This window comes from Schistocerca americana, chromosome 3 (assembly GCF_021461395.2).
Source record: "Schistocerca americana isolate TAMUIC-IGC-003095 chromosome 3, iqSchAmer2.1, whole genome shotgun sequence".
NCBI lineage: Eukaryota > Metazoa > Arthropoda > Insecta > Orthoptera > Acrididae > Schistocerca > Schistocerca americana.
In genome coordinates, this window is record NC_060121.1 from 59,279,045 (window position 1) to 59,305,239 (window position 26,195).

Below are 26,195 nucleotides of genomic sequence, written 5' to 3' on the forward strand. Positions count from 1 at the left end.
GCCAGTTTGGCTACAGCAGTAGAAAGTTCATCAAAATTCTCTGTTTCTTGAAATGCTGTTTTCTATATTGACCTTCAGTACACCTACTTCATGTTCAAGCTGTTGCTTGGCTACTTGTTTGTTAACCTGACTCGCTATACTCTGACCTGGAGCAGCTCCTAGCCTATCATGTAACTCAGATTTTTCCCTTTTTCCACAGACATTATTCTCCTGTTCTTGCATTTCTTTTCGACTAGTTACAGAAGGTTATAATTGTCTAAGAGTTCCCTCCTCAAGTGCTATGAATCTGTTTAGTTTTATCATTTCTCTGTAGTCCAGTGCAGTCTGTTATTGTAACATGGAACTTTCATACCATAAAAATTTCGAAACAAACTTTAGAAGAGGTATAATTCAGGGAGTGAAGTAACATAAACCACACTAAGCTGAATCCAGTCCACCTACCCAAAACAAAACAATATTAGTCTCTCCGCAGGTGCGCAGTAAAAGACAGAGTAATAAATCAGATACGTGTTAATATCAGACACAAGGAGTATGCAGTAAGTATTAGTAGTCTGAGACGCTTTGGATTTCTGACATTTACTTGCTCATTTGACAACACTTACAAAGTCCAGAATACAATTCCTGCGGGGAAGTAAATTTAGTGAAGTCATTAAATCCATGTATCGCAATGTACGCATTTAGCATTCTTAAGAAATTTGAAAATTATGAACTCAACTCTTCAATTTCACAGTTAATACCATAATACCATCGTGAGGGTGGGGAGGCGGAAGAGCCAAAGGATTGAAGGGTGGGGACTGGTCCAACTCTCCACTCTACTATTGTGGAACTTTTACCACTGCAAAGTAAAACGATGAAATGGCAGTCAAACTGACTCCTACTGCTCGATTCTAATTAAACTGGTGTGTTGCAACGGCCAACAGAAAGCTAGTAATAAATTTCGTTACATGTACTAAAATCACCAATAGGCAACAGATGAACTGCAGGTCTGTAAGAATGTTCAGTGGCAAAGACACAGTTCCAGTATATTAGTTTGGAAACTTTTTAGGATAGGAGCCCATACAGTTGGGTACATTTCAAAGACAGAAATATTTCATATAATTTCCGGAAACAAGTTTTTACACTCAGAACATAAAATAGATATTCAATGAAGCGTGCAGTTCCAGAAATATTTACCAGAAACTTTTTCTTAATGGGAAACTAAGTTAGTAATGATTTCACAAGTTCAGAAAGTAAACTCCTATGTCAGTAGTATCACTCAGCAAGTTCGACCTACGGAAACATCATTATCTGACAAACTTCACCTATCAATATCACTAACTTTGCTCTTTGCTGATAAATTCCTTGAGCCATTCACAGTTCCAAATTATAACTTCCGCACTAAACATTAAAAAAATATAAAATCCCACCAACCTAACAAAGAGTCTCTGCAGGACGTAGTGAGCTAGCAACTCACATCTGACCATTCAGTACAACTACAAGTTCCTTTTGCAGCAAGGCACAGGAACATTTGCCCATCCCAACGGAACGCAAGTAGAAAGTATAAAAACATACCAGTACACACTTACCACTTCAGTACTGTTGTGCACAACCCTCGTTTCATGAAATCAACCTAACATATTAATATGTCAGCCCTATTGGATAGTAATTTCTTTACACATAAGTAATAGGGTATCGTAAAGGAAGAGAAAGACAGTACTTTATCAATATGCAACGTAATTGCACTTCGTCAGATGTGAATGTAACATTCCCCTTAGCGTGCAGTCAAAAGACTCCTCTGACAGTTTGAGAACAGGGGTCACATGAGTATCACTTATTGTGTCAGTGTTTAATAAGCAACATAGCAACGAAGATATAACTAACATGAGAAGCTGTGTAAGGATCGAATTAAGATGCTTGAATGTAACAGTTGGGTATATTTCAAAATGTATAAATTACCTTTCATTAACACAGACCAACTAATACACTCCTGGAAATAGAAAAAAGAACACATTGACACCGGTGTGTCAGACCCACCATACTTGCTCCGGACACTGCGAGAGGGCTGTACAAGCAATGATCACACGCACGGCACAGCGGACACACCAGGAACCGCGGTGTTGGCCGTCGAATGGCGCTAGCTGCGCAGCATTTGTGCACCGCCGCCGTCAGTGTCAGCCAGTTTGCCGTGACATACGGAGCTCCATCGCAGTCTTTAACACTGGTAGCATGCCGCGACAGCGTGGACGTGAACCGTATGTGCAGTTGACGGACTTTGAGCGAGGGCGTATAGTGGGCATGCGGGAGGCCGGGTGGACGTACCGCCGAATTGCTCAACACGTGGGGCGTGAGGTCTCCACAGTACATCGATGTTGTCGCCAGTGGTCGGCGGAAGGTGCACGTGCCCGTCGACCTGGGACCGGACCGCAGCGACGCACGGATGCACGCCAAGACCGTAGGATCCTACGCAGTGCCGTAGGGGACCGCACAGCCACTTCCCAGCAAATTAGGGACACTGTTGCTCCTGGGGTATCGGCGAGGACCATTCGCAACCGTCTCCATGAAGCTGGGCTACGGTCCCGCACACCGTTAGGCCGTCTTCCGCTCACGCCCCAACATCGTGCAGCCCGCCTCCAGTGGTGTCGCGACAGGCGTGAATGGAGGGACGAATGGAGACGTGTCGTCTTCAGCGATGAGAGTCGCTTCTGCCTTTGGTGCCAATGATGGTCGTATGCGTGTTTGGCGCCGTGCAGGTGAGGGCCACAATCAGGACTGCATACGACCGGGGCACACAGGGCTAACACCCGGCATCATGGTGTGGGGAGCGATCTCCTACACTGGCCGTACACCACTGGTGATCGTCGAGGGGACACTGAATAGTGCACGGTACATCCAAACCGTCATCGAACCCATCGTTCTACCATTCCTAGACCGGAAAGGGAACTTGCTGTTCCAACAGGAAAATGCACGTCCGCATGTATCCCGTGCCACCCAACGTGCTCTAGAAGGTGTAAGTCAACTACCCTGGCCAGCAAGATCTCCGGATCTGTCCCCCATTGAGCATGTTTGGGACAGGATGAAGCGTCGTCTCACGCGGTCTGCACGTCCAGCACGAACGCTGGTCCAACTGAGGCGCCAGGTGGAAATGGCATGGCAAGCCGTTCCACAGGACTACATCCAGCATCTCTACGATCGTCTCCATGGGAGAATAGTAGCCTGCATTGCTGCGAAAGGTGGATACACACTGTACTAGTGCCGACATTGTGCATGCTCTGTTGCCAGTGTCTATGTGCCTGTGGTTCTGTCAGTGTGATCATGTGATGTATCTGACCCCAGGAATGTGTCAATAAAGTTTCCCCTTCCTGGGACAATGAATTCACGGTGTTCTTATTTCAATTTCCAGGAGTGTATGAAATTCAAACATCAGATGAAAAAAGAATGCACTGTTAGAGAAACGCTATATGATAAACTATGTATTGCATCGAATAAACGGGATATGTTCTGTGATACGTTCTTCACAAAAATTGTTCTTCTTGTAGATAGAGAATCGTCGTATTTTAAAATATTATTACGCATGTTTAGTGGGTTACAATAATTGTTTAGCGAGTAGATCGACGTCTACACTATAGGCTGCAATCTTCCGAATATTATTTCGAAGTTACGAGAAAAAAGAAAATGAATAACAACGGTAATCGTCAACTCACGCCACGTTCTCACATCTTTACTTCAGCCAGTATCTCGTCTCCTATCTTGCAAACTTTACAGAAGCTCTCCTGCGAACCCTGCAGACCTAGCACTCCTGAAACATCACCCAGGGTGTGGCTAAGCCATGTCTCCGCTATATCCTTTCTTTCAGGAGTGCTAGTGCTGCAGGGTTCGCAGGAGAGCTTCTGTAAAGTTTGGAAGGTAGGTGACGAGCTACTGGCAGAAGTAAAGCTGTGAGGACGGGGCGTGAGCCGTGTTTGGGTAGCTCAGTTGGTAGAGCACTTGCCCGCGAAAAGCAAAGGTCCCGAGTTGGAGTCTCGGTCCGGCACACAGTTTTAATCTGCCAGGAAGTTTCAATTTGAATAATATTTGCAATTTTAGAAAAAATTGCGCTTCGCGCTTAGCAAACAATTAATAACCTCCCAATTAATACATGAAATTAAGGAACATGCTCCACAGCGCTTACTAAGTCTTTAATTGATAGCAACTCAGGTTACAAAGTATTTAAGATCAAAACGCGCCATGGTGCTCATTAAATGTTTAATTAAATACCACCAGGTCAGTGGGAAGTAATCTCTCAAGTTAAACGTTAATAGCTATCAGAATGCCGGCCGCGGTGGTCTCGCGGTTCTAGGCGCGCAGTCCGGAACCGCGCGACTGCTACGGCCGCAGGTTCGAATCCTGCCTCGGGCATGGATGTGTGTGATGTCCTTATGTTAGTTAGGTTTAAGTAGTTCTAAGTTCTAGGGGACTGATGACCACAGCTGTTACGTCCCATAGTGCTCAGAGCCAGCCAGCTATCAGAATAGAGCCATGTGTGTTTAAGAAAGTGAGATATATACAATAAATTGATTGGCGACTCCATGGAGTGTTCTGTGCACCACGACCAAATAGTGGATATAATTGGAAGGAGAATCAACATTGGTCGTATTTTTCTTGTTTTATTATCCACAAAATCGATTTTCGGTCACTTAGTGACCATCCTCAATGCTGTAATATACAATTAAAATTGGTAGGCACTGGTATCAACAAGCTTGCCTTTTGTATCCACCTCCTGTCCCCCACATGGATCCTCTGCGACCTCATTCTCTTCCCACACCTTCTCCTTTTCCTTGAAAACATCCGCACTGTGTATATCATCCGCTGACTCGATCCCCCATATCCCCTGTTGCCTCCTATCCTCTTTACCCTCAACCTGTTGCCGCGCCTTTACTGTTTTGTCCCACCCGCTCTCTCCATGTCCACACCCTCCACCTCCTTTCCCAATGCAACGTCCAGCACTTATCCCTTCCAGATGATGAGCATCACCCTGATCTCTACCCCCCCCCTCTACCAACTCTAACTCTACCTTCCCCCTTCCTACTCCACAGAGCTTCCTCTCCCCTCCTTACCCCTTCCCCTGAGCGGTTCTCCTCCCTTTACTGAGCTGCCATTCTGTGTCTCTGTGTCCCCTGCTGACTTTCCTTCCCTCCCCATCTCCCATCCTGCCTGTCACCTGCCCCTTGGTGCACCCCTGACCCCTCTTTTTCTTTTCATCCCACTCCATCTAGCCCATCTCCCCCTTCCACCTCCCCTCATTGTCCCTCTTCTCAGGCCTCCTCCCCCTTGGCAGATCCCTTCCGACAGATTCCATCCTTCGTTATGTGTGCCCAATCGCTTACAGTGGTTTTTTAAGTGTTTTCGTTCTGGAGTGACCAATTTTTAACTTGTGTGTGTGACTTCAGTGTATTTTATGTGCTCTACAAAATGCCAACTGGTTCTTTTTAACTTTATGCGAAATTTTTTACCTGTCCCTCAATGAATGTCTCCAAGTCAGTGTATATTTTAACCTCCATAGTCTCCCCTTATTTCTATTCTGCTTGCCACCACCTCTCTCTGTCCTTCACCCTCCCTCCAGGCCATCCCTGCCGAAAGAAAAACCCAAATTCCCAAGTACTGACCCTGCCTCCACCCATTCCTCTACAATAACACTGCCCACCCCTCTACCTTGTGACCCTGCCATGGGCAACAACCCTCCTCTCGCATCCCCTGCCCCCACCCTGCATACATCTATCATTTCCGAGCCTAATCCTGAATTCCTCAATTCCCACACCTTCACATTAGAAATCTGCAAGGATGTCCACAGTGCCCCCATTGCTCAGATTGTCTCCCACAGATACTCTGTCCTTACCCAATCCCCCTCTCTCTTTTTCCACACTGACCTCTTCCAGAAACCTCCCCAAATCACCTTTAGCCCACATGTTTCTCACATCTTTACTTATCTCCTCTTCGTGTCAGCCCTATCTCCCTCATCGTCCACAACCCTCACTGCTGTGATCACAAAGCTCAGCCCTGTGGCAATGAAGGTGAAATTGTTGGTAGAACTGAATGCCCGTCCTGCCCTGGAAATCCGCTCAGCCTGATGTATGTATAATGACTCCAGCCCTACCTTTCTGGAGCATGTGTTCACAGAGTCAGTCTCCTCCATACATTCCTCCTCACTCAGGGAGCTCTGATTTTCAACCATCGCCACCACATTCATCTCTTCCATTCTCCTCCTCAATGCTATCTCAGCCAATGCCATCTCATCTATGATGGCCACCTCACCCAAACCTGTGAAGCCTGCCCTACCCCCACCTGCCCCTAATGTGAAGCCTCCCACTTCCGCAAACAATGTCCTAACCTCGCCTCCTTTCCTTCCTGCGACACCTGCCACGAATCCCACGAGATCTACTCCTCCATACGCAAGGCCAAAGCCCTTCCCACCAAACCCAAACTAAGTTCCCATTCGCCCCATCGATCAACCCATCGAATCCAACTCCCTCCGCCCATTCCACATGGCTGACAACATCATCTGTTTCCTGATCATCATACTCCAGAATATCCATCCCTACCAACACCCACCCACCATCCAGCAGATCTCCCCTGCCATCTGTTCCATCTTCCACTTCAATACCTACACCTCATACTTACCATCTCCTATACATCAACATTCGCTCCCTCCCTCCCAACGAATAACTCTTCATGCATACCCTGTCCCAGCACCAGGTCAACTCCTTCATCCTTAAAGAAACATTCCTCCAAACTCATAATGTTGTCTTCACCGGCCTCTGCTCCGTCGCTGCACTGACAATCCCCTTCTGCTAGAAGAGGTAGGGTCACTACTGGCCACCTGAAGCATATCTCTATATCCTTGTCCTGCCACAACCCCTGCGCAATGACACAGCCAAACACCTCATCCTCAGCATATTTCTTCTCCCCCCCTCCCATCACCACCTGTGCCACTATCTACACTGACCCACAGCTTCTCTTCCCTATGAATTCATGGCCCACGTTGGCCACACCAACTATGTTATTACCACATACCTCAGCATCGACAGCTTCGACCCTGCTACCGTTGGTGGTGGCATCAATTCCTCGCTATCCTCCATGGTGATTTTGTTCCACTCTCACAGATGACCCATCCCGAAAGTAACTCCACCCTGTGTGTTGTCATCACTTGCCCCAACACCCTTGGTCATATCACCATGGATGTCCTCGACCCCTTTGGTACTGATCATCTCGCCATGGTTCTCACCATCTCCTCAGCACATTGCCCAAAACCAGCCCCCTGACAACTGCCCTGCCAAGTCCATGACTACTGCCAAACCGACTGGGGGGTATACTAAGAATCCATTGCCTCACAAATCGAAAACCACCCACTTACCTACCACCCATGCCTCTTCCTTTCTTCAGTAGACCATCACTGACACTGTAGAGATTCAAGTTTCTCACAAACTTATCCACCCTCTGCCCTAATCTTCCTCCACAGGTTGTCCTTCTCCTCCATGAATCCCACAGGCTCTACCAATCCTTCCTCTGTACGTGTGGCCGAGATACGCTCCTCTGACACTGCCAAGTACAGTGAAGAAACAGCAGGACTATTACCAGGCATGAATATGACTCAACTCCGGCATTCCTGTCAACTCCTCCCGTGCCTTCCACCACCTTACTGGTAGCCATCCGGACTCACGTTATGCCCTTCTCCATGATGACCACCCTTTCCCTGAAAACCTCAGTAAGGCTAATCATTCTGCTTCACACCTCTCCAAGTTCTTCTCCTTTCCCAACGATCTGCACTTTGATTACTCCCTCTTCCCCACCATCCATGAGCACTCTAATACCTCCATTCTGCCACTCGCCCATGGTTTCCAGTATTTGGATCAGTTAGTCTCCTCATACATAAACATTCCCATTACAGCAAATGACATAAAACTCATACTCCACTCCAAATGCAATACTGTCCCTGGTCACAACAGTGTCACCTACCACCACCTCAAGAAATCCCACCCCTCTTTCCTGGCTGTCCTTACTTCCTTGACAATGTCATCCTCTCCACTGGAAAACTTTCCATATCCTGCTGTTCCCTAGATCTGTCAAACCACCCTCTTACACCTCTTCCTATCGTCTCTCCTCCCTCGCCTACATGTTCAGTAAGGGCTTTGAGTCCATCCTCTCCTGTCATATTCATCACCACTTTAACCGGTACCACCTCCTTCCCCTTACTCAGTGTGGCTTCTGACCCCCCCTCCTCAACCAATGACCAGCTATTTAATCTCATAAATCTTCTTTCCCTCCAACATAACTCCCGTTGTTCCACTATCTATGTCTCCTTCGTCCTCCAGAACTCCTATGACCATGTCTGGCATCCTGGGCTTCTCCTTAAACTCCAGAGCTACACTCTTCCCAACAATTTTGTGTCTTGTTGCTTCCTCCCTCTCCTGGCGCCCCTCTTATGTCACTATCCACAATACCAACACCCATGCATTCTATCCCTCTATGAGCATGCCCCAAGGCTCCATCTTTTACCATCTCCTCTATCTCCTTTATACTGCAGATACACCCAAACCTCCCCTGTCTGTTAACCTCCTCCAATTTTCTGATGACACCGTATTTCTGGCTCTGTATCCTCCCCTTCAACAGTGCCAACGTACCCTTCAAATCCACCTCAACCAGTTCACTGCCTGGTGCAACCAGTGGCTCTTCACACCAACCCTTCCAAGTCGCGGGTCATGCCACCTGCACTTTCAGGCACCACGATATTTGCAATACGTTTATGGTTGCCCTGTCCACCTCGCTCCTACCATGATGCACCCAGGGCTCACCCTCGACCGTCACCTCACCTGGACTCCCCAACTTCTTATGCTCCAACACAAAGACCACAACAGACTCCACATTATGAAACTCTTGACTTGCTGGACATGGGGCCTGCATCCTTCTACTATCCTTCACACTTACGAATACTTGATCCAACCCATCCTTTGTTATACCAGCGTCACCTGGATATCCTCCCCACCCGTATTCAATAAAGCCTTCCAAATCCCTGAACGCCATGAACTCCGCACTGCTTTTCATATCAGTCTCCCGTTTCCCATATATATCATCTATCACATCAACCCCATCCCATATCTTATCCTTTTCGTCAAACACATCCACACCATGTACACTGTACGCAGACTTGACCATCACCACCCCCTGTTGTCTCCTATCCTCCCTACCCACAGCCCATTGCTGTGCCTTTTTACTGTTGTGTGCCACCCTCTCTCCATCTCCACATTCTCAAACTCCTTTACCGACATGCCTTCTAGTGCTTACCCCTCCCAGATGATGAGCTTCGCCCTTATGTCTACTCCTCTTAGGAACACTAACTTCACCATCCACCCCTTCCTCAGGGCTCCTATTCTCTTCCTTTTCCCTTCCCCTGAGTGTTTTTTTTCCTCCCTCTCATGCCCCCTCCCTTTCTAGTGCATCTCTTCTGCATCTCTGCACTCCCTGCTCGCTTGCCTTCTCTCTCCCTTTCCCATCCCTTGGTACGCCCTACGATCAACTTCCCTTTCCACCACCTTCTCTAGACCCCTTCCGCCACTGCCGTCTTCTGTCCCATCTTTTCCCGCCTCTCAGGCCTCCCCTCCCTCTGCAGAACCCGCCTGGCACTTTTTAATCTTTGTCATGTGTACTTCATCTCGTGCTGTGGTTTTAAAGTGTCGTCGTTCTGGTGTTTTGTAATACTGTGGCCAACTTTTGACTTGTTTGTGCGACTTCAGTGTATTTTTATGTGCTACACAAATCGCCAACTGTGTTTTTTTATCTTTATGTGGACTTTCTTAGATGTCCTACAATGAACGTCTCTGTGTACGTCTATATTTTAACCCCCATTGTCTCTCCTTATTATGTTCTTATGTCTTCCATTTTATCGCCTTTTATAGGTTTTATCTTTTTAGTAACGCATCATTCTGCTGAAGAGCGGCGGATTGTGCCGTACTAGCCCTCCCCTACCCAATGGGACTGAGAGACTGAAATAACAATATAGAAAAAAAAACGAAAGATGGAAGTTCGGGTTTCGCTAGCGATTCAAAGAGCTTATTTTGTTATGTATAGCTCTACAGTCCCATACTGTTATACACGTTCGCAACGCATTCCGTATAAGTCCGAAATAGTATGAGCGCTATTACGATTGCCTAGGCATCCATTTTTGTCACCGAATGATCCTAACCTTACATCTTTGGTCGCAATACTCGTATTCTAGGACGTTTTGGACGTCCTCATGCATCTGCTTAAAGAGAGTTATTATACATGTTTGATATTGTACCTTTATGTTTTAATATACTTATAAAATAAAGGAAAATTGTAATATTTCATTTCAAATTGTTGTCACGCTGTTTAGCGCCAGAAAACCTCAAACCACACACACACACACACACACACACACACAAAAATTGTTGACATTCATCTAGGCTTACCTAAATGGTTACATTGAACGTCATTCATAGTTTGTTCGACTAATGTAGTGATTAAAGTTGGTCATACTTATGTACCATTTCTCAGTAAGATAGTTGTAACCTGATAATAGCTGCACGATCTAACACTAAGTTAAAGAATATTAAAAAAAACATGTATTGTGTAACACTTCTTTCATTTCAAGTTGTAACCACCAACTTCGCTCACCTAAATGATTCTGTTATGTCATTTTGTGATAATTATCTATATTTATTTTGTGATGCTTGTGAACTTATTCCTTCACACTCACATCTTACTTATTGCCCATATTGATTTTACGTTTACATTGTACCACACCAGTTACTGCCTAAAATTGTCTTCTGTTTTGATTACTGACTAAAGACTACCTCTGCAACGTTTTTTACAATGTTACCTAACGACGCACTTTTCATGGTGTTAGTACGAGTATCTCTTCCATAAGGGTAACAATTTTTTTGTCAAATTTGATCACACGGTGCTGACATGTATTTAATCGCAGTGTACAGTAACCAGTAAATTTACCGTTTGATTTGTATTCTTCAGTCAATGCTAGCACCACCTACTGGCCATCGTTTACCTCTTGTAAGTTCAATCGCCATACACACTGTTTGGCACGATGGGGCTCAAAAATAGCCTCCATGACATGAGATATATAGTGTATTCATTTCATGTGTTCGCTTTCGTGAACTTGTACTAAAATTTGTCATTTATGTAAGTACGATACAATTTGGAATATCTATGTACTGGAATACGTACATAGATACACACTTATGAATATTTTCTGTCATTAATTTTTTGTACAGTTCATTCCACAGCTTCAGTCTGACGATAAAATATTTAAGCGCATGATGCTTAATAAAGAATTGTGCCAAATCTGAATGGTCACCTACCTCTACTGTGGAAGTATTCCACACAATTCTTTTGGACATTACAGATCTGGTTTAAACATATACTCAATTTTAGAAATATTCTAAATCTTACATATTTTTGTAATATCAAAATTATTTCATTCATTCCCTTCATATCCACCTTATGATCAGTATTGACTGATAGCACAACTATATAAATTATTTGCATTTTAATATGCTAAACAATTCGATATCTTCCTGGTATCATAATCTTTTATGTATTTATTACTTTCTTTAACATATCTTTTACATCACGCTATACCACTTTTTATACTTTTTTCAACAGTTAAAATAGTCTATGAACTATTATTTGCACCCCTGTTTATAATATATTTACATGCTTTGTGAAAAGTTAGGCATTACCTCATAAACGAAAATACGTTTAAAAATTTTCGACTTTGTCCACCATATCGATTGGGAAATGTGGAGGGGAGATTACATTTTTTTCCCTTGTAAATATGTATTGTGTATTCTTGTTTTCCTGAGATATTATATATCCTTTAGGACATCCTGAATATAGGTCTATGGAGTAATGTATATCTAATGCTGTCTAATATGTTACAGAATTCACGGCGAAGGATAAAATGACTTGATACTAGGAAAATATCTGGAACATGGCAGTGCAAGGATGACAGGTAATCAGTTCTTCTCTAATTTGAAGTAATGGTTCGCCACTCTAGTTAGTGGCAATGTGTTTAATAAAATACGATAGTTTTGCACAGACATTGATTAATAAGCTATATCCTGAAGGATTATGAGACGTTCTCACAGTACATTAACAGGATTAGATTGTTCTAAAGCTGCTTCCAAATAAATAGTCGTGCAGATATTTCTGTTGCCGAATGAGGACGGTGTATTTAGCGACATTAGATCAGTAATTACCTCATTTGCAGGCTAAAAATTATTCGTATTACAAGTGATACGTTCGTAGGTTGGTTAGTACCTCGAAGCATGGGTAGCAAGAGCGAGCCATTAATGCTTTTTCCCCTTCGTAGCAGGTCAGGTTTTGAAGTGTGGACGCTTGGACCCAGAATATGGTGGTGGTGGTGGTGGTGCTTAGTGTTGAACGTCCCGTCGACAACGAGGTCATTAGAGACGGAGTACAAGCTCGGGTTAGGGAAGGATTGGGAAGGAAATCGGCCGTGCCCTTTGAAAGGAAGCATCCCGGCATTTGCCTGAAACGATTTAGGGAAATCACGGAAAACCTAAATCAGGATGGCCGGAGACGGGATTGAACCGACGTCCTCCCGAATGCGAGTCCAGTGTGCTAACCACTGCGCCACCTCTCTCGGTGGGACGCAGAATAGTCACTGTATACCGAAAAGCGTGGTGCACTCAATGGTGCAGTTACGACCCTGCAGAAAACATCAGGTCGCAAAGTTTATGACGTGTTTGTGAGAGGACTGTTCTACGCAGACGAGAAACAACCGACACGCTGACGAACGTGGATATTAAGGTACCACGTGTAAAAGTATGTGCACGAATACCCTTTATACTCTATATATGGGACACCCACGCAATCTCTGCATTTCGCCAAAAGATGAAGAGAGGGAAATTCATCGAAACGTTGGGGACTTCCGACGAAGCCACACGGACAGAAACCCGAGAAGATTTAATCAGTGCCAATAACACTCACGCACTAGCGTGGCACATTTGAAAGGTTAAGAGAGAAAATTGACAGGCAAGTATTATTATTCTCAGCCAAATCTATCAAATCGTCGATATGTTTATGTAATATAAAAGGTTTAGATAAATACACAAAAGGTAAAAATTGTTTTGAACCTGCCGAGACACTATATCAAACACTTTAAAATACGTCTACTTCAAGAGATATTAAATTATTCACTGCAGCAGTGACGTTTAGTTTGATGCCGAATTCTAAATTTAAGAATATGTGGCGTAGCAATGGGGGAAAGTAGTGCAGCGCACTAGCACGTAGTGTGCTCTCTGAGTTCTGGATGTGAATGACTGTGCGTCAGAGGATCAATCCACAGTAAGCATAGTAATCTACTCCGACAACAAGTAATTTAGGTTATTCCCCTTGACACTCTTAGTTTCTAGATACTTTTCCTTTTTTCATAGAAGGAACCAAGTAACGCCCCTTCATCCCTCTCCCCAACCCCACACCAATCTAAAAAATCCAGACCAGTTAAAGAATCAATCTCTCATGTATAAAACATCTTCAGCATCTTTTACCACTTTTATAGAATATACTAACATACTACGTGTTACATGAGAATCTTCAGATACAATGTGTATGCTATTTTACAGCTAAGTGACAAAAATACTCAATAAGTAAATAAACACGAAATATTGAAGTACACCAACCAAGAAATTATTTAGAAAATAAAAGAAAAGTGTTTGCTTTTAACCACTTCTACTGACTCCAGAGTTCTTGCAGTGTCTTTCTAAATGATGGCCACCTTAAAAAATATTACTTCCTTCCGGTACTATGCCAATTTCAGATCACTTGATTTTTCGTGTATTAAACATTATCTGTCTTGTCCTTTACGAAGGCACAATTTAGAGATTGCCCAAACCACCTGCGTCCTTTCTCACGGAGCCAACATACACTACGTGATCAAAAGTGTCCGGACACCCCCCAAAACATAAGTTTTTCATATTAGGTGCATTGTGCTGCCACCTACTGCCGGGTACTCAATATCAGCGATCTCATTAGTCATTACATATCGTGAGAGAGCAGAATGGGGCGCTCCGTAGAACTCACGGACTTCGAACGTCGTCAGGTGATTGGGTGTCACTTGTGTCATATGTCTGTAAGCGAGATTTCCACACTCCACAACATCCCTAGCTCCACTCTTTCCGACGTGATAGTGAAGTGGAAATGTGAAGGGGCTTGTACAGCACAAAAGCGCACAGACCGACCTCGTCTGTTAACTGACAGAGACCGCCGACAGATGAAGCGGTCGTAATGTGTAATAGGCACACTACTAACCACATCATCACACAGGAATTCCAAACTGCATCAGGATCCACTGCAAGTACTATGACAGTCAGGCGGGAGGTGAGAAAACTTTGTTTTCGTTGTTGAGCGGTTGCTCATAAGCTACACGTCACGCCGATAAATGCGAAACGACGCCTCGCTTGATGTAAGGGGCATAAATATTGGACGATTGAACAGTGGAAAAACGTTGTGTGGAGTGACGAATCACAGTACACAAAGTGCGATCAGATGGCAGGGTATGGATATGGCGAATGCCCGGTGAACGTCATCTGCTAGCGTCTGTAGCGCCAACAGTAAAATTCGGAGGCGGTGGTGTTATGGTGCGGTCGTGTTTTTCATGGAGTGGGCTTGCAACCCTTGTTGTTTTGCGTGGTACCATTACAGCACAGGCCTACATTGATGTTTTAAGCACCTTCTTGCTTCCCACTTTTGAAGCACAATTCGGGGAAGGTGACTGCATCTTTCAACATGATCGAGCACCTGTTCATACTTCACGGCCTGTGGCCGAGTGGTTACACAACAACAACATCCCTGTAATGGACTGGTCTGCACAGAGTCCTGACCTGAATCCTATAAAACACTTTCGGGATGTTTTGGAACGCCGACTTTGTGACAGGCCTCAACGACCGACATCGATACCTCCTCTGAGTGCAGCACTCCGTGAAGAATGGGCTGCCATTCCCCGGGAAACCATCCAGCACCAGACTGAACGTATGCCTGCGAGAGTGGAAGCTGTCATCAAGGCTAAGGGTGAGCCAACACCGTATTGAATTTCAGCATTACGGATGGAGGGCGCCACGAATTTTTAAGTCATTTTCAGCCAGGTGTCAGTATACTTTAAATCATATTGTGTACTAGCTGTCACCAGCCAGTTATTATTTCTGCGATCGCAACTGCCGAGGAAGGTGTGGTAAGAAGCCTCAGCCGTAACCGCCAACGCAAAGCGACTACGTCCTCTTGGGGAGGACGTTACTAGTTTCGCACGTAATAATATTCAATGATGAATGTCAGTCTACCACGTAGGTTGTAATTTAATACGGAAGAAACAAATGTACACTGGTCGCTATTAAAAACTGCAGGATCTCGACCACGAAGGTGGCAAGCAACAAACGGCAAACTGGCTGAAGTGCACTGCATGCTCTTTCTTGGAGACGGTCGTCATATCAGCACAAACGCACGTACGCAGGTGGGAATAACATCAGCTAAGTACTGAATATAACTGACGAGCACGCAGGGGGTTTCTCATTCGCAAACAGAATTCACAAGTTGTTTGTTTCTGAGATGACTGAGTTATGCGTCGTGTAAGAAGTAGAAATGTCTCTTTTGCTGCTGAACGTCGAGACCATCACGATATGGTTCATCGAAATTGCATCTTATCGTTCCAGGTAATTGCTGTTTGAGCTATTCCGAATCCCTCGACCGTCATGAGGCTATGGAACTGATAGGATCAGCAGGTTCATATCCAACGTTATGCGGGACCACAAGGAGGGGAAACAGCAGATGAAGGGTTTTCTTCAAAAATGTCGCTGTTAAGGCAATTTTGAGGCTAGAGATACGAAAATTGGTATTCGGTTTCTCGGTAAGAAATAAAGAAATAAATTTTTCAGTATTATTGGGAATTTAATCCTATTGTGGTGAAATAGAAGGTGAATTTTTTTGAAAATATATCATTATTAAAGAATTACTAAAGTATTTTTAAAGCTGTGTCTACGAACATTGGTGTTTGACTTCTCGGTTACAAATAAGAGAATACGTATTTCTTTGTTTTTGGAAACTGAATACCTAAGGGGGTGAAGTCACAGTTTTTGGGAATTCATCCCCTAAGGGAGTGAAATAGGGATGAGAATATTTAAGAAAATATTTGTTACTTTAAAATATCTTAAGGCTAAATTTATGACAGTTAATATTTCACTTCTCGTTTAGATATAAAGAAATACTTGTTGTGGGATGAAAACTATATAGAAATATCTCTACAAAAACGCAAAAGGCATGATTAACGAAAACTTTGGACTCCAGCTACCAGAATCGCTTTTTTGGCTGAAGTACATTCGGGAAAGATGATTTTCATGTGGCGTTCATTAGCGTGAAAAGCTTAGAAAGTGTTGCAGTTTGTGAACAACATAAAAACTCGATTAAATAAGAACAAAAGCAAAAGACCCTCTACCAGCCATACAGTCGACGCAAGCGAAGCAGCGGCCGCTGAGTTAGTGCTGTGTAATACCAGCGACCTGCCCCAATTATGCACGAGTAGCACTGACGAGGGAAAGCCGATGTTGGTCGGTCTCTGATACAGTAGAAACTTGACAGCATGGTGGAAAGATAAAAATAAAGGGGCATCTATTTCGGCTATTTCAGCATGCAATAGCTTCCAAGTATGTGACGGTCAAAGTTTCGGTGCTCTTCGTCAGGCTACTCGCGTGACACAACTGCAACGGCGTTGGTAGAGCACTGAGTAGGGACAAAGAGTCGAGATTTTGCGTCCCGTGTTCAGATCCAGTCTTGTGCTTTCTTTTTATTTTGTTTTTGTGGGAATATGTGACGTCCCTATGTTTTTCGTCAAATGTAGTGGAAGCAATGGCAAAGGAAATAAAGATTTGAAATCTTACTAAAAGTACATTTTATCATCACAGTTGACACGGATTAAAATATTCCGTGAAAGTGGTACCAACAGTTTTCAGTTGTCTCGAAGAACTAAGTGACAAATTGGTCCCTAGAGTCCATCAAGAAGTAAAACAGTTAATTGAATGACATCAGAAATTAATGGAACCTCGGAATGTGTACGCAAAAGCTACGAAATCTGGAAAGCTCACAAAAGAAACTTATCATCAGTTCCTACACAAAGTTTTTCGACTTTATGTAAAAATGTAGCAGCTTCACTACGTTATTGACTCTTGGGGTGGGTAAAACGATCCTTCCTTATTCGGTGGACTGTTTGTCGATTTGCTCGGAATACCGACATGTTCATTGAAAGTAATTCCGTCAAAGTGTATACAGTTACGTAAACCCTGCGAGGTTTACTTTTATTAACGGTTGAAGGACTACATTCTCCGATTATGAAAGTGCTCTGCTCTCATCGCACAGTAAAGGGAAATCACAAGTGGAAGCGAAGCAATTAAAATACACACTTTGATCCATAATCAACAGCAGACACCAGCTTTAGAGAAAGTGCTACGTTACGCCTGGCTTACCACGAAATTATCGCCAGATCCCGAGGTTGATTTCCTAATGAGATTCACACAAAATAATGTGACTATGGTACATGTGCCTTGGCACGTTGCTCGTGCAATTCCGATTTTTGTTCGCCTGGAATGTTGCTACGAATGCATTGATGCATTGGTTCTGTTAAATCGTAAATGTGAAGTACAAAGAAAAGTCGAAATACTAGAATTTTTATGTCTTTAAATTTAAATTATTGTTAGTCATGTATGATTATATGAGAGTTGGGGTGATGCAGTCTATTGTAATAAGATTTAAAATGCCTTTTTGTTTTGTCAATAATTCGACTTTATTTTACGTTCTCACGAAAAATATTGATGTGACATGTTTTCGTGACAACAAAATAAAAACAAAACACATAACTCCATTTGAACGCGGGGCGTGGAAGTTTGAAACTCTCCACGTAGATAGTGCGCTACGTACTCACTTGGATATACGATGCGCGAGTGAACTGATGAAGTCGCGTCGAAAGCTGGAGTGTGATTTTCTCGAAAATTATTGAGTGTATGTCGAAGTACGAGTCCCTTTATTTTCGCTCCTCTTTCAACCTACCAAGTTTCCACTGTGTCAGAGAACCACATACGGCGAGTTCCCCTTGTACCTACAGCCGGACGAGTTGTCCTGCATAGTCGTAATAAATTTTAGACACAAGCCTTCCTCGTAAATAAATCAGTCTGTCTATGAATGAGAACCGTATCAAAATCCCTACAATGGTTCTCGAAATTATCCTTCAGATACAGATTGAAAAACGCTGCAGGGGACACAACATGTGTGACACCAAATCAGCAAGTCCTAGCCCCTACTTTTTGTAGCCATGTTACGGTTGTAAATGCGAAGTCAACATATCCATTCCCAGCGTTCGACCCATCTTGGTTCGTTCCGGCCTTACCTTTCAGTAGCTCCACCGCACGACACTGCTATGAGTTCTTAAAGGGGGCGGTTGTGGTTCACACGTCCGCGGCGTTAGAGCAACGAAGCTTGACTCGTTTTCTGTGGAGCAAGGGACGAACACCCATCGAGATCTACAGGGAAATGCAGCCCACATGTGGGGAAAACTGACTCGCTTTGAGAACTGTGAGGTCGTGGTGGTGTTGTGAGTTCGACAAAGGCCATTTCATCACAATGGGCGATCGTGGAGGCCACGTTCGCCGCTGACTGATGACCATAATTCCGCGCGGATGCAATGCTGAAAGGAGATCGGTGCGTGCACATCACGGCCATTTCCCGGGAGCTTGGCATATTGTATGGGAGTGCTTACGACATCGTTCAAGGGCCCTTATGGTCCCTTAAGGTTCCATGTCAGTGGGAGCCTAAGCAGTTGGACGAGATGATGGAAGGCAAGCGAATGACGTCTTCACTGAATCATCTGCGATGGTACCCCAAGGAGGGTCAAAGTTTCCTGGACCCCCATATTACTGGCGATAAAACGCGGATACTGCATTTCATACCGGAATTCAAGCAGCAGGGCATGTTGTGGAAACATCCGGGTTCGCCTGTGACAAAAAATTCCTTTCAGCGCCATCTATTGGGAAAGCGATGTTAACGGCCTTTTGATTTAGCCGTGGACTGCTCCTGCTGGATTTCACGCCACAAGGTGCAACCGTCAATGTCGACAGTTATTGTTCCACACTGTCACATCCGAGGGCTGCCGTCAGGCGACGGCCGAGGGATCCTTGATGCGGTGAACGTGATTCTGCTGCACGACAATGCGAGACTACATGTGGCACTCAGAACTGGCAAAAAGCTCCAGCCATTCCGGACCACCCACCATACAATCCAGACCTCGCCCCTACTGATTTCCACGTTTTAGCACCACGGAAGAAGTTTCTGGCAAGAGAGCGATTCATAAGTACCCATGAACCAATACAGCAATCTGAAGGTGGTTCCATAATCGGCCAGACGAATTCTGTTGCAGAGGCACATCAAATTTAGAGCTGCAATGGGAAAATATGTCGGCGTGGAGACTATGTGGAAAAAGAGTGTAAGGTATGTAGATTTAGATGTATGTTTGTCATTACCTGTATGTACCTTACTTTGGCTAATAGAAAATAGGGGCAAAGGCTTTCTGATTTGCCTTCGTACACCAGTGACCCAGCCCGACTACGCACAGGTAGCATTGAGTATGTACAGTCAGACAGCTTTTGTGGCGTAGCGTATTTTGCTAGCGGGGTACTGCGTGGAGTTATGAACAAATTTCAGAGAACATCGTTGACTAACTGAATATCGTCACTTCCGTATAACTTGTGCGATGTAAGTGGCACACGACAGAAAAGTTGACTGGAGGCATGAGTGCTACGTGTTCCGTATTGAACTGGCGGTTGGAGTGATATCTCATGGCAATAATGGGAGCACAACGTGATGTTAGAAATATGTTTACAACGAATGCAAAAACTGTATGCGAATCATGGGTGCATGTGTGTGTGAATGAATAAATTTGTGTCAGTGGCTGGCAGAGGTGACGCAAATAAATAATAATAATAACCACGCATGATAATACAAGTTTAGCTCGTTTATGGAATGAATTTTCACCCTGAGGTGGAGTGTGCGCTGATATGAAACTTCCTGGCAGGTTAAGACTGTGTGCTGGAGTGAGACTGGAGCCTGAGACAATTGGTCATGACTCGTACTTGGGTAGCTCAGTTGGTAGAGCGGTTTTGCGTGAAGGGCGAAGATCCCAGGTTCGAGCCTCGTTCAGGCACACAGTTTTAACCTGCCACGAAGTTACATATCGGCGCACACTCCGCTGCAGAGCGAAAATTCATTCTGTAAACATCCTCCAGGCTGTGACTTAGCAATGTCTCCGCAGTATACTTTCTTCCAAGAGTGCTAGCCCTGCAAGTTACGCAGGAGAACATCTGTGAAGTTTGGAAGGAAGGAGATGAGGAACTGGCGAAATGGAGTTGTTTATTTTGTGTTAACAGTACTTCCCTTGTGAAGCTTAGCACCCACTGTGATGAATTGTCGAGGCTCATTGCTGCAGTTCTTTGACGAGGACGCTCTCTACCGCATAGATAACTGCGTCCATGTACGGGATTGATTCAAGAAAGGCAGAAGGCCGACAGTAACGATGGCGATTATGGCTGAAACGACTGGTTTTCGGTTATATCGTTTTTTTTTTTCAAGTTCAGTTTAACTGGACTGTGAAAACCACTCAAAATAACTGGTTTAAGAAATAACCGATTTTCGGTTTTTTATTCCTATTATGTTCTGTAAATAAGGATGGAAATCGAACAAAGATTGAAATATTTTTTTCTCTCTCAGTTTCAAAACACAAAGAATCAAAATATTGAACTAATAGGCAAACAGAAAAAGACTCAGTCCATGTACGGTTCGCCGCTTTTCTCGAACAGTGAAACGTGGTTGACTACTACAAAAAATCCCCAGTGTTCTCCTATTGATTGGAAATTTTTGTAACTCTGCTCAAAAATCGTGTTGTAATAGCGGATCGTACCACTACTTGGGCATTGCAAACAGTCAGTGCTATAGAGTGAAAACTGAGGTTGAAGAACTCTATTTTTCGTGTTAATTTGTCCGTTTCCAATTGTTAAAATGAGATAAAGGCGTTTTGTGTACACAGGCAGTAAATGATTTGGTTTGTGGTTTTATTTTAAACTATGAGTCAACTGTTAAATTCCAAGTTTTCTCGTTACATGATATCGCAAGTTTGTTGTAGCTTCTCCCATTTTTAATCTTTTAAAGCAAATGGACTTCGTAAAATACCCCAGACGAGGAATGGTTCCATTCTGTAATACAACTGATATCCGACTGGCGATACGCCTTTCGAAATATGGCTACAATTTCAATCTGCTAATGCCTGCTTTCTCCAGATTAGCAATCGCAGTTCGCACACTCAATTCACAGCAAATTCCTAGAACAATGGGCAGTCAGTCACTCAAACCCGAAGTATCATAATAAATATGGGCAATGGCGAAAAGATAACCACTTCATCATCAGGCTGTGATGAGACACTTACAGTTTGAAATAATGAAGTACTTTTAACCAATAAATCTCCTCCTATCATTTGAGAATAATTGCATTGCGAAGAAAACATGCGAATCCGAAATATGTGATGTTATACTTTTTTCCAATGAGTAAAAGTTTTTCCAAAAAGCTAATTTGCTTCGTTGATTGGCTAAAACCGATACGGGTATTTTTCGGTATTTATTTGGCCTTGGTCATATTAGGTGCTTTTATTTTTTTACTAATAACCGGGTGGAAGTAATCGAAATATCAATTAGCCATTGCAGCAATGTTGAAACCGACTGTCTTTAAATAACACCTTTTTTAAGGAACGAGTGTTTTTATTAGTAAAATTAGCATTGGTTTGAAATATTGTATTATAATAGAAAATGGGAAAAACAATTAGTTCTATCTTAATAACAATACCGACAGAAACGGGCAAGAAACGAATAATATAAGAATCGGTATACCTCTGCTGGGTCAATAATGTACCTGTTACTATGTTGCGTGGCCTGTTACTTGGTATGCGTGTACATACGGTCAAGAGCCCAGGAGAGGCACAGTAGGCGATGTCGTGTTATTAACAAAGGCACTCGCCTCGGTCGTCTGCTGCACATAGCCCATTAACGCCAAATTTTGCCGTATTGTCCTAGCGGGTACGCTCGTCGTGCGTCCCACATTCATTTATGCGGTTATTTCACGCAGTGTTGCGTGTCTGTCAGCATTGACAACTCTACGGAAACGCCGCTGCTGTCGGTCATTCAGTGAAGGATATCGGTCACAGCGTTGTCTGTGGTGAAAAGTAATGACTGATTTTTATATATATATATATATATATATATATATATATATATATATATATATATATACTGTAAAAAACCTATATTTTGCATGAAAGTGTAGCTGTATCAGTGTAAAACTTTGTTCATAATAAGTTATAAGAAAATATTAATTTACGTGCTTCTTATGTTCCGATTCTTAGAGCCTTGTCTCAAAGACATTTTTTCCCCGGAAGTCCGTAAGTCCCGATACTTGCAAACTGGATGTGATAGCATCTTGCGTGACTAGTAAAACCCCACATATTAGTAATCCGGAATAATGACAGAGCGATGTTCTACTAACAAGTCGCTTCGCTGCAGATTACTTTACGGCTGCAATTTGAACACAAATTTTTTGCAATATTGTCACGTCGAAACCATAGTCAAGTCCAAATCCGACGGCAGGGTCATCAGCGAAATAGACCACTTAGAAGTGAAAAAATTTCTATTACTGACGTCAGCGTGGAGCTACAACAGAAGTGACCTCCTGGACGGAGAGTGTAGCTACTTATACAGACATCAAGCATTGAAGAACGCTGGTGTTGATATAAACAGCGACTACTTCAAAATGCTGGTATTTACATATACATTGAATATTCCGCAATACATAGACATCACGAACATTAGACATTTCAAGAACCTTCCTCAACTTATAGATACTTAATAGCAAATCAATGTTAGTGGCTGTGTTTGAACTTGCTATCTACAGCACTCAATGCTATTAGTTGCGCTGCAGTACTGTGCCACTTGCGTGTTAAATGATTTGAAATAGAGATTCAAGGGGGCAGGTCCTGACAACGTAGCAATAAATAAATTAAAAAATGCTTCGAGGCACTCACTAAAACTGGGGAAACCATCAGAATCACTTAGTAGGCGTCTAAAGGATAACCACAGTCAATACAGTTACGGCCGAAATATATACATCTCGAGGAAATAAATGCAGTGATAATGTTCGTGTATAGCATTGGTGTAGCTAGTGGAGCGAGTGCAGCCGTTATGTTACTGATTCCAAAGGCTGCAGTTACGCTTTCCATAAATACGTCACGACAGAAATAGCTTCCAAAAGTGATTAACAACTGTGCCACTACACATCATAACAATGTGGGGCTAAAAAGACCACGACATAAATAAACTCGCCATTGTGAGCCTGGAATATGCATTGTTCCGCAATGTTTAGTAATTTCATTGTATTACAATTACACAAAATGAAATTTCATGACTTATTTGCAGGTCCCAGAACCTTCCCCGTGGTGTCAACGGAGTAGGGATAATGTAATGTGAACGTCAAATTATTGTTGATTCGGCACTGTGATTCGGGCCAGCCCTGATTCACAGTTATAGGTGTTCGGAACCAGAAGCGATGCGATATTTGGTATCAGTACAAATATCGAAAATTCTCTCGATACCTCGATAATATCGGAAAAGTCAACTAGTACCGGAGCCGCCGCAACATATTGATTGCTTATTTATTTCTAAGCTTTTTTTTTATTAAGAACGAAACGCTGCATGTATGGAAATAGGTTATGTTTTCATGATCCAACATTAAATTCAAACTGAAAACAAATGTAAGAAGTATATGACAACTTTTCTAAGCGCAAGCAAAACACGGAACTTGACAAACATTTTAAGCTACCAATGTATATTATCAGTACAGCCCACCATTACAACTCTCTCTTTAAGACAAAAGCTCTCCATTTCAATACAAGACAATGTGCAGTGTAGTAATTATGTTACGTCTGTATGAAACAAATGGAGGACTGGTTTTCAGGTGTTTCTACCAACACACTGTGCTCTGCTGATCCATCTGGTTCTCGATGTTTCAGTTACTTCTGTACAACTACAGGTCCTGGGTTCAATAATAAAAATCATATTACAGTCATTTAAAAAGTATTCTCACCTCAGACTCGTTTACACTGAGGTGACAAAGATGGCGTAGCGATGTACACATACACAGATGGCCGTAATATCAAATACACTGGGTATAAAAGGGCAATCCTTTGACGGAGCTGTCAGTTTTAGTCACTTGATTCACATGAAAAGGCTTCCGCCGTGATTATGGCTGCGCGACGGGAATTAACAGACTCTGAACGCGGAATTGTAGTTGGAGCTAGAATTCCATTTCGGAAATCGTTATGGAATTTAATGTTCCGTAACCCTCAGTGTCAAGAGTGTGCCGAGACTACCAAATCTCAGGCTATTGAATATGATTTCTGAAAACTGTCTTGAGCGCCTACTACGGCAGACCACACGCGATGGAGGTCTCTCAGATCCAGTAGGTAAAAACAGGCCGGACCTTGCCGATAGCGTTAGTATAGAGACGGGGATCATGATGACATCATAACGACTATGGTTACGGAAGTTATTCAATCAGTCAAGAAGGCTAGGAGAGTATTTCTGCTACAAAGAGCAGATAAACAGTCGTTAGCATCTCACTTAGTCAGTGATATGACATCACGTAGTTCCAGTAAGATGGATGTGAAGTTTTTATGGAGAAAGTGTAAGCGGACTGTAAATCGTGGTCTGGAGAACTATGAACGTAGTAGGTGGATTAAGGACGGAAAAGACTAATCATTTTTTAACAACAAACTTCTGAAAATGATGTAGAGGCAGAGGCTGTTGCACTCTGGGTCCAAAATGGAATGCGCAGTGACGACAGTACAGGGCCGGCCGGGGTGGCCAAGCGGTTAAAGGCGCTACAGTCTGGAACCGCGCGACCGCTACGGTCGCGGGTTCGAATCCTGCCACGGGCATGGATGTGTGTGATGCCCTTAGGTTAGTTAGGTTTAAGTAGTTCTAAGTTCTAGGGGACTGATGACCTTAGAAGTTAAGTCCCATAGTGCTCAGAGCCGTTTGAACCATTTTTTTTTTTTTTTTTTTTTTTTTTTTTTTTTTTTTTTTGACGGTAAAGGTTAGTACAGATTCTGAGAAGCTGTCGAAGTCAATTGATTGTAAGAGGATACAAGATGAATAAGACAAAATTTCTAGCTAGTGTGATGGAAGGCAGCTGGCTCTAAATGAGGAAAAATGTAAGTTAATGCGGGTGAAAGGAAAGTGAACATGCAGTGTTCGGATACAGCATTAGTAGTGTACTGCTTGACCCAATCACATTGTTTAAATATACAGGAGTAAAGTTACAAAGCGACATGAAATGGAATGTGTTGTGGATTGGCCAGAGTGCCAACCCACAATGAGAGGAGACCGAAAGGCACGCGTTTAAGCTCACGTAGTCTGACGTGAGGTCTGGAACAGGGAAAGTAATTATACTATCAAGAAAGGTACGTAGCTTCTGGAATCCTTAACTTTAATCTATAATTGGTGAACATCGCTTTTGACGGTACATGTATTACAATCAATAGTCGCTGGTAATGGCGCCTTGCTAGGTCGTAGCAAATGACGTAGCTGAAGGCTATGCTAACTATCGTCTCGGCAAATGAGAGCGTAATTTGTCAGTGAACCATCGCTAGCAAAGTCGGCTGTACAACTGGGGCGGGTGCTAGGAAGTCTGTCTAGACCTGCCGTGTAGCGGCGCTCGGTCTGCAATCACTGATAGTGGTGACACGCGGGTCCGACGTATACTAGCGGACCGCGGCCGATTTAAAGGCTACCACCTAGCAAGTGTGGTGTCTGGCGGTGACACCACAGAATGATTATTTGAGGAGCGTGATAGGGAAGATGATTGAAGAAATTCGGTTAATTGGGAGAATTTTGGGAAGTGTGATTCATTTGTAAAGGAAACCGCATATAGGGCACTAGTGATTCGTATTTTTGAATACTGCTGGAGTGTTTTGGATACGTACCAGGTCACATTAAAGGAATACATCGAAGCAATTAGGAGGCACGCTGCTAGATTTGTTATCGATAGGTACGAAAAAC